The 11,041-nt window shown below is 35.2% G+C and overlaps 1 pseudogene; it reads right to left on the minus strand.

The window, feature by feature from the left end:
- Positions 1–247: 247 nt before the first annotated feature.
- LOC144252102 (SERPINE1 mRNA-binding protein 1 pseudogene) lies at positions 248–1,521 on the minus strand (annotated as a pseudogene).
- Between the last annotated feature and the right edge of the window lie 9,520 nt (positions 1,522–11,041).

Below are 11,041 nucleotides of genomic sequence, written 5' to 3' on the forward strand. Positions count from 1 at the left end.
CTGGTACACACTGTTCACACCTATATTTCAAGTTTGGAAATGCATATTTGCAAGCAGCAATACAAAAGTATTCATGAAGAATGCATAATCTCTGAAAATTATGAAAACATCCCTGCTACCAATACACTTCTATATACAAAACTGACTACCATATTTGTTACTTCTGTGTAGCAAGAGAAGTTCATTTTCAAAACAGATAAAATTCAGTCTTTAGGTGTGAATGGTATGAATGACAGTCTTTTTTTTTTTTTTTAATTTCTTAGTCGTTTGGGATCCTTAAGCATGCAAAAGCTTTGAACAGGAGGGTCCACAAAGGAACCAGGGTTGTCTTATGGCATCCAGTTAAGCCAGAGCTGGGAATGCCTCTGGGTCATCCACATCAGGGGCAGAAGCACTCGACTTGTCAGTCCTGCTGCCACGGTTTGGGCGTCCACCACGCCCACGCCCACCTTGTCCTCCCCTGCCACCACGTCCTGGGCGGCCTAGATCTCCAAAATTGATCTCCAGCTGAGATGTTATGTCATTTGCTGGCTTCCGGAAATTATGGTCCATAACCGAATCTTCAGCGTGAGCCTCTTCACTCTTTGATTTATGAAGAACAAATCCCTTCTTCCATTGCCCATCAGCACCTTCATTTGGTTTTCGGATATTAAATTCTACTTTTGCACGATCTTTATTTTGAATAGCCTTCCATTCATCCAAAGTCATCTCTTTTGGACCCTCTTCCTTAACTTCTTCAACTTCGTTTTCCTTATTTTCAGTATCTGCCACTGGATGTTCTTCACCTTCAGGTGTTTCCTCAGTCGCATTTGATTGATCCAAGTCAGTTAATTCATCTTTGACAGTTCCCCAGTTGTGAGATCCGCTACCTCCATGTTTATCCTCATGCTTCAGGCCACTGTAATGTGAAAAAGAAGATCTATCACTTGCACTATGCCTATCAAATTCACGTTTGCCACGAGAATCAAATCCATCTCCTCGACCCATTCCACGTCCGCGGCCTCCTCGACCCCTTCCAAGACCACCACGACCTCGGATGGGTCGGTCAATAATTGGTCTATCAACTGAAAATTCGCCTCCTTCACCCTTTTCTTCAAGTGGCTTATCAAATCTCCTTTCACGAGGCGGTCGCCTTTCTAGTCTTCTATCAATTATTTTCCCTTCACCCTGAAGTTGTTGATCAGGTCTTCTTCCAACACGTCTTATTCCTTCTTTCTTAAGAGCCACGGGCGGCTGCGTCTCCTCTTTCTTGTCAGCCACGCCAACGTTGGGGGGCAGTGGGTTCTTGCGGTCTTTCTGGGACTCTTTACGCAGCTGTTTGCCTGCCGCGTTGGAGTTGGTCTGGGCCGCGGCCTGAGCTGCGCTCTTGGCCCCAGGTCCCCCAACGCCGCCCCCGCCGGCTTCTTTTTTCTTGTTCTCTGCTGCTTTCAGCACCTTGAAGGGGTCCGATTCATCATCAAATAACTGGTCGAATCTGTTGGTGACCACGCAGCCGAAGCCTTCCTGTAGGTGCCCAGGCATGATGGTGGCTCGGCGGCACGTTCCTCCACGGATTGCAGCGGGCGGCGCAGAGCCAAGAGCGCCTGCTTCAGCTCTTCCCCGAAGATCGACAAATTACTCTTTACATCAGGAAAAAAGTCTCAAGTTTATCATAATTTAGGCACAGTAACAGAGGAGCCCCATTGTTAAGCATCATGGGTCTGTTTTTTTTTTTTAATATTTCGAATATCCAAAATATTTTCTTGACTCCAGAGAGAAAACAAATCCCTTTAAGAGCAGTGGTCAAATAAAAACAAGAAACACAAACTAAAACCTGATTATAAATAACTAGAGCATTACAGTTTCTTAAAAAGTCAAGTATTGTTAAATACTTGTTAATATTGGTTAAAAATTGTGTGATAATGCCATTGTCTGAAGTACTGGCTGCCAAAACAACCAAAGGAAATATAGATTACCATGGGTACAAATATCACTTGATCACTGTAATTTTTGCCTATTTTAGTTAATAATGAGAAGGAAGCATATGGAGGGGTTTGCTTCATGGTGATCACAACATAAAGAACCTTAATCACTTTGTTAGGGGGAAGAGGGGGCAGATATAAAATTTAGAAAATTCATATGGTAATTCACCTAATCAGTGATTTAATTCATCTCAAGGACCTTTAACACTCCTGCTTATAAGATCAAAACCATGGAGATCCTAGAGAGGAGTTTCCAAAAATGAAATTCTTCACTCTGGATAAAGGGATAAGCTAAGTAGCAACTGATAATTAAGCAGTGGATAAGAAAGATATCTTTATATATTATGTTCTTTTAGATGTATCTTTTAATGTTTTTGTGTTGATCATCTCTCACAGAACTAATTCACAATGTGATTGTAATGGTTGCATACATTTGATTCTCTGCATCCATGGATTTCATATCTGTGAACTCAATGTACTGTAGATTAAAAAATATTCTGAACAAAGACTGCCTCTGTAGTGAACACATATAGATGTTTTTCTTATTATTCCTTAAATGATAGAGTATAACTAATATTTACAAACATTTATATTGTATTAGGTATTATAAGCAAACCAGAAATGATTAAAATTATAGAAGGAGTTACATAGACTATATGTAAATACTGTGCCGTTTTAAATAAGGAACTTGAGCATTCTCAGATTCCAGTATCTACAGGGATCCTGGGATCAATCCCTTATGGATACTGAGGGACAAATGTACATGCATATATATTTTTTTAAATACCATCTTATATTCACGATATAATATATCTTTTCTCCTCTCCAAGCCTAGTTTCCAATTATCAGTATCTCTTAGTCTTTAAAATCTAAGAGGCTGCAATGAAGACAAAAAATTGCAAGTCAAGAATATTAGAGCTGGGTGCGGTGGCACAAGCCTGTAATCCCAGTGACTTGGGAGGCTGAGGTAGGAGGATCAGAAGTTGAAAGTCAGCCTTAGCAGCTCAGTGAGGCCCTGTCTAAAGAAAATATAAAAAAGGGGCTGGAGATATGGCTCAGTGGTAAGGATCCCTGTGTTCAATCCCTGGTACTAAAAAATAAAAATAAAAATCGGAAAAAATAACAATTTTTAGTGGGCTTAGTATGTTCAATCTATTTCAATAAGGGTAAATGTCACACGAATCTGAAACTTTAATTCTAAATATGAAACTCCAGATCAGCCATGAAGGCACTTATTTTTGTCATACAAGTAGAGAAAATGATCAAGTAAGTATTAATATGCAGTAACAAAATGCCCTGTAATCAATAAGTCTATATATTCCTACATGAAATCAGAAGGCACTATTATAATGACAATTTTACTAATGTAAAAAAAATGTTCTGGAGATACAACAGTTATTAAGTAATAAGGCATTAAAGCTCTCTTCAAAGCCCATATTCTTCCTACCATACCAATATTTTCCCAGTGCATTTTGTGAGACCCAGAGGATACAAAAAGAGGCATGGAAAAGGCCAAGTTTGTAGAATTCTGGACCATCACCCAACACTGCTTTTACCTCTTTTACCTGCTCAAATTCTACATAATTTTCCTCCTTTTAAGGATTCCATTGCTAAACGAAGTTTTAAAACCTCTATACTAGGTCATGTAGTATAAGCATAAATTATAGTACACCTTGCTGGATTCACCTCTTTTTCAACCTGATGTGCAATTGAGGGGCTTTCACCAGAATAGTGTACTAAGAAAATCTCAATTAAAGATAGTTACACTACTCAACCTTAGGTTTTGAAGTTAAAAGCAAGTAATCCCATGTATTGGAAAATCCAAAGAATTTATTCACATCATCAAATTCTGCTCAAAACACTCAGGTTGTAAGAATTTCAATCACTGTTGAAAACTAGGATACAAAGCAAAATTGAAAATAACAACTGATTTTTAAAGCAAATATACCTGAAATGAAATATTCAAATTAGTTTATACTTTTCAGGTTGTTCACTAATGTCTAGCTGTGCTGTTCAATATGGTGATTTAAATCAATTAAGTAAAATTTAAAATTCAGTTCTTCAGTCACAAGAGTCATACTTCATGACTAATAAAAGTTCTTTACTCTCAAATAGTTATATGTGGCTCATGGTCATCATACTGGACAGCACAAGTAAAGAATATTTCTTAAATCACAGAAAGTTCTATTAAAAAGTGCTGATTTATAGCTCAAAGACGAAATATGTGGTGTAACCACATTACCCAATTTTTACATTATGGAAAGTTACTTTTTTATTCATTTTTTAGTTTTAAGTGGACACAATATCTTTATTTTACATTTATGTGGTGCTGAAGATCAAACTCATTGCCTCAAGCATGATAGGCAAGCACTCTACCACTGAGCCACAACCCCAGACCGAAAAGTTACTTTTGAGCCTATAAAATATTGTTATGAATTATCTGAAGTGTAGCAAATATTCCTTTTGGTTTAATTATTTGTAAACAATCAAATGTTATAAATAGCTCTGGAGGTTAATGTCATTTTCAGGGCACATAGCAAGCCAAGGAGCTTTCTCCAAAGTCCCCCAGGCAAATACAAGTGTATCATGTCCATGATTCCTTAATCCCCACGAAAAGAGACTTTTCTTTCAGAGGCCAGAGTATTCTCGGCCTTTTGAAGTACATACCTCTAATACAAATATTTATAATCTACTATCTGGCTTCATAGGTCTTCTGTGTTCTTTAAGAAAACCAGGAGATAGAGTACTACATGGGTTGGAAGGACCAAAACACCATCATTATTAGAGATTGGTATACACTGTCCATAATCCCTGACATCCTGGGCTAACATAATAAATAATACTTTCTGTAAAATCAACTCTATGCAACTTACTATGAGGACAAATTAAATGCACTTTAGAATAGAAAAAGGCAAAATTACTACCTGTCCATGTTTTTTTTAACCTATGTAGTAACAAGTTTGGTAAACTTGTATATCATCACCTTCCACATTTAGGGCCAACATTCACTTGGATACATTCACTTGAGTTCTGATTTGTTTGGAAATTCCTTCATTTCATGAAAATAATTCCTAATACTATATTTATAATAAAATTTTTAAATCATAAGTAAAAAATAGTAAATCCTATATAGCCAAATAAATCCAACTAGGATATCTTGGTGAAAATGTTTATACCTTGTAGTTTTGACTGTAATGCTTTTATCTCTTCAGTTTGGTTTTGGTTGATCAAACGAAGATTCTGATTCTCCAATTCCAGCTAAAACAACACAGTGATATTCTCTTACATAGGAATAACATTTCTAAAACATGCTAATAAATAATTATATTTAGAAAACATTAATATGTTTACTCCAAATGCAGTAAAATAAAATGACATGCAAATATATGAATTTATCATCATAGGCTATCAAACTAGATAATTATGGCACCAATATTAATTTTTCCACAACTGAGAGTTTTGCAAGTTTTCACCCCCTAGCTTTTTTTTTTTTTTTTTTGGTACTGGGGATTGAATTCAGGAGCACTCAACCACTGAGCCACATCCCCAGCCCGATTTTGTATTTTATTTAGAGACAGAATCTCACTGAGTTGCTTAGCACCTTGCCTTTGCTGAGGGTGGCTTTGAACTCGTGATCCTCCTGCATCAGCTTCCACAACTGTTGGGATTACAGGTATGTGCCACCGCGCCTGGCCCCCCTAAGTTTTTTCCACTGTAAAATTATTTGAAACCAAACTATTTCAGTATTTAATCTGTACTTCAGATACCAAATATATTAATTTTATAATATATACAGATATGCTCTATAATTATTTAAAATTAACTAATTAGAACTAAAATTAAGTAATTAGAGTGAGACTATTTACACTGATCATCAGATGTCTATCAATTGTTTAATTTTTGAAATACAATGGATGTTAAAATAAAAGCTACCTATCTCAGATTTACCAAAAAAGAGCAGCACCATCAACTGATTTGAATTTTTTGTTTCACTCAGATGATTGTATATTCTGATTGTTTTCCTACTAAAAAAGAATAAAGTAAAAGAAAAGAAAAGAAAAAATATAGCAACAAATACCTCATTTAACTTAACTGTTACCCATTCTTTGATCTTAGCTGCTTTCTCTTCTATTATTTTAGCTTCTTGGATTCTTGTTTCTGAAATAACATTTGCAATTTGTTTAGTTCAAACATAAACTCAGTGGTCCAGAAATGTTACCTGATAATATGCAAGACAAATCCACTTAAAACCTGTCTCAGATTTAGGACATCTACCTGCAAATTATCAGATTTTTAAAAGAGAAAATTTATCCAGCAAATACAATAATAATACACAGAGATAGATGCAAACATTGCTAGTTTTAATATTGTTCTTCTCTTTCTTTGAATGATCAACACACTGAAGTCAATACACTGAATATATCAATAAAATAAACATTTCTGGAACAGTAGAACAGGGTCAACCAGGTTAGGAAGAGGAGACTAAAAATCTGGTATAATGGCTAGAACTCCCTCAAGCATTAATTTAAAAAAGACCCAGGAAAAATATAGACTGAAAAAGTCTACTTCACCAACCTTAAAATATGGTTATGATCACAAAACTACCGGGAATATGGTTATCGTAAATTACAATGGGCGGAGACTGGAGGCCAGTATAAAGCTGCAAACCACTAACAAAGAAATACTAATCCCCAGAGAAATTTAAAAAATGCTGAAAATAAACAACAATTTAATGAGCATAAAAAACAATGTCATAATGGTCATATTTAAATTACATTAAATGACTACTTAAGTAAATGACACTAACACAGTTTTTGTAATAAAAATCTAAAATAAACTTCTGTACTTGTTCTCAATAGTAGTGGTTTAAAACAGTGTATACATTTCTAAGCAGAAGGATTAGTATCAAACATAAATATATAAAATACAATGTTCTATAAATATTTCCAACACTGTAACAATCTAAAACAAAATTGATTACAAATATTTTATGGACATAATGCTGCTGATAACTAAGTATTTCCTACTTAAACTGTACACATAAATTCTAAGTCTGAATGTGAAAGAACACTGTACCGTCTAAAAAGTGGCAGATCTTGCCTGGACTCACCCTGGACTTAAAGCGAATGCCATTTTACCTTAACCTTTCACCAGCACATGTGATACAATCCTGTGGGTTGACTTAAGTAAGATTTTCCCCTTCACATTTAGAAATCTAGACTCCTTTTAAACTTTGTGTTTATGCACAAATGAGTACACACATATATAAGTCTTTGATGATTAAAATTTTCCTACCTGCTCTTCAAACTGCAGTTCCAAATTTTGAATGATGTCATCTTTTTCCTGTAGTAGAGACTCCAGGTCTTGACATTTTTTATATAACCTTGTCTCTGATTCACTGGTTTGAATATTAGCTTGTTTCAATTTCTGTTCCATAACTTGTACCTAAATTGAGAGAATAAAATGTTAAAATTAAAATTAAATTAAATTTATCATAATATGAAACTTAGATTTTTACTATAAAATTATATAGATTCCTAAAAGGTATCATAATAAAATGAAAATATGAAACAGGAATTGTTAATGTATTTACAAGTTACAAATTATGAAGACTATTCTGTCAGACAGTTGTACTTTTGGGGTACATAAGGATACACAGGAGATGATGTGAATATTGCTATAACATAACGTATATGCTTACTAGAGCAGTGACAATACACAAAAGTGTTTATATAGAGGCAGCAAGTTTCTAACCCTCATTTTTTCATATTTTAAACAAGGTAGGAATATAAATTTAAAATGTGAACAGTGAGATAAAACTCAAACCAGATGACCTGGCATAACATATTTTTGGGAAAACTGAAACTTAGATGAAAAAGAAATACTCAGTGGAAAAGAAAAGAAAAACAAGAGAAACTTTGAGCCCTCAAATGACAAAATCATTAAAAAAATTAAAAATTAAAAAAAAAACAAGAATCATAGGTAGGAAAAGGCACTTAGTGAGAGCTTATTGATTCATTCACTTCACCAATGCTCATTGAATACCTGGCAAGTGCCAAGCCTATTTCAGTACCTGGAAAGGAATCATAAAACAGACCCAAATATCTTGCATGGAAATTACATTCTAATGGTAAAGAGGGATAAAAAATAGTAATAAGTAGGTAAAAATCATACAGTAAGTCAAAGAGTTGGTAAGATTAACAGGTATGAGGCTGGAGGATGGGAAGTGCTTCAATTTTAACATCTAAGAGATTGGCCCTGATTGGATTTTCTACAAAACACATTCAGAAGTATGACATCTTAGGACACATCTGCAAACCTGATTGTTGCTGGCCATATGGGTTATATAAGTCTATCTAATTCATAGGGAAGTTTCAATTTTACAGATACCACTTTGTAGCTATTTCTTTTCTTTTACCTTTCTGTGAATCTTAGACCTATTCCTTGATTGGAAGTCTCACCAGACTTTATAAGGTCTAAAAAAAGGAGGTGTTAAGGATAGCAAGAAAGAAAATAAAGTATTGAGGACTGTACTAAAGAGTTTTATTCATATATTCCAAATAGCTAAGAATGTAATTTTAGCAATAATGTGAAAGATTTGAGAAATTAATTATCTCTGAAAATTCAAAATGAATCCTTACTCAATGTTCAAAGTATTTGACTAATTAGATTTTTCAGGTGAAAGGTGTAAAGGTTGGTTTGGTTTTATTCTTTTAACTGTGAATATCAAGTTTCATCTGAGGATTCACAGTATAAATGCAAATTCAATTTAGATGCCAAATTATTCTACTTAAATACTACCCGCATGATTAGAAACTATGAAAATAAAAGCAGATTAAAAAATAGGAGGAAAAACATATTCTAGTATTCAAATGATAATTTCAGTTATCTTTAATTTAGATTCTTTAACATAATAGGTTTTCTACTTGAGCTGAAGGATTAAGATTTGTATCAAAGACAAAGGTCCATGACATGATCAACAGCCCAAGCAGGACAAAAAAAACCAAGAGTCAATATGAAGATGCATTTCCAGCTGTACATAGGGTACTCTGGAGCAAGGAGAGAAGAGTACAGCCAAGTCCAAAATGGTTGTTCTCCTCTGAGGACATAATAATAGAAGATGAACTTCAAGAAAAACCTAAGTAATTGAATAAGAACAGAAATAAATAATACCAGACCCTCAGCTATAGTCTCTTTTTATTATGTCTGAGCAAGCCACCCTCCAGACATTGGGTCATCACATAAAATTTCCCTATTATTACTGGCAAGTGCCAAACCTATTTCAGTCTAGGTTCTGGACAATGATGACTAGGATTTGATAGTTGAATTCATTTTATGAATGAATGCTGCAGAGCTCCTTGGATTCATCTTTTTTTAAAAAAATGTATTTGTTCTTTTTGTATATACATGAAGTAGAGTATATTTTGACATATTATGTATACACATATTATAACATTCAAATTAGCATCCCATTCTTGTGATTGTACATGATGTGAAGTTACACTGGTCATGTATTCATACATGAACATGGGAAAGTTATGTCTGATTCATTTCTACTGTCTTTCCTAATCACATCCCCTCTAACTTCCTTTCATTCCCCTTTGTCTAATCCATTGAACATTTGGATGCATCTTTGCCATCTAAACTTTTTAATTTGATTGTTACGTTTAGAAAAACAGCTTTCCCAGGCAAGAAAAATATTGGGAAATGTGCAAAATTTCTTAGGGAAAGAGATCACAAAATAGTTACAGGCAACCCACTTCCCAATTGATCCTGTTATGACCAAGTTTTACAGGATTCACCAGCCTTCCTTGGTAATTAGTATGAACAAGAATTCTACAGTAAAGCTAAGAAGCTTTCAGAAAAAAACAAGCAGGCTTTTAAAATATCCTCCCATGGCATATGGAAAATAGCCAAGTTCTTTTTCCATTCATTTAACCTGAACCTTATAAGAATTTTAACTACTCAGAGACTGACTGATAACAAACACCTGTGAATTCAAATTTGTTTAAGTAAATTCTTGAAATCACCTATACATGTATGCCCTTCAGTATGGAATGCTTCATATTTCTAGTACTTTCCTCCTTTATTTCTAGGCATGCCTCTGGCTGCATCCGCTCAGCACACTCCTTAATCAGTTCCCTGCAAACCTTCTTGTCGTGAGATTACCTAAATTCCTGTTCAGAAAAAGGTTAATTCAACAAACTCTGAAGTTCTCAGATCCTGTACATTCTGAAGAACCAGACCACTTAGAGGCTTTTGGGATACAACCTCTAAGCCACTATGATGGCTTCACTGGTAAGACTGCTCTTCTATACCTGAGGTCTTGGGTGACAACATAAAGCTGGTGTTAATAATGTGATCAATGGTGAAAACCTATTTTGGTTTACCTGGGACCATAGGCCACACTTTACCAGTATTATCTGACAGGGAACAAAGGGATGGAGAGACTAAAATCTGAGTAACAGAGGTTTTCTGGGAGGAGGGGCTGCTTGTTGCCTTTCTACCCATTGGTTAAACACTAATCAGTGCCTAGAAAAATTTGCAGTAAGATAAGAAGGTCTCTAAAATAACGTGGTATGGAGGGAAATGGGGAGCTGACCACTCCCCTTAATTCCAGTTCTTGGGAGAGAATCTGAAGAGTGACCTTGGTTGTAAAACAAAGGGATGTACTCCTAAAAACATCTGAGTATCATGTGCAGTCGGCATGCAACCTATTCTATATATCCCCCCAGCTTGTAGGCACAGGGCCACCCTTCACTGTATCTCAACTTACCACTGCCAAGGAGTGAGTAATAAAATGCCCTAAAACCTCTCCACATTCTCTCTTTGGGATTAGTAAACAGTACTCTGGGGCCTCCGAAGCCCTGGGGCTGAACACTGCCTCGCAAGATTACTCCTTAAGTAGTTCTGGGTTGGTTTATACATACTGTTTTCAAAACTCACAAGCAACCATAAAGATATATTACAGTATTAAATACAAGGGTCACCAAGATTTATCTAGCAAAATGTGCAATCTTTTCTTCAGCAGACAACTTAATTAATGCTTACAGAAATAATGCCATTCATTAATAAATAAA

The sequence above is a fragment of the Urocitellus parryii genome, unplaced genomic scaffold (assembly GCF_045843805.1).
Source record: "Urocitellus parryii isolate mUroPar1 unplaced genomic scaffold, mUroPar1.hap1 Scaffold_37, whole genome shotgun sequence".
NCBI lineage: Eukaryota > Metazoa > Chordata > Mammalia > Rodentia > Sciuridae > Urocitellus > Urocitellus parryii.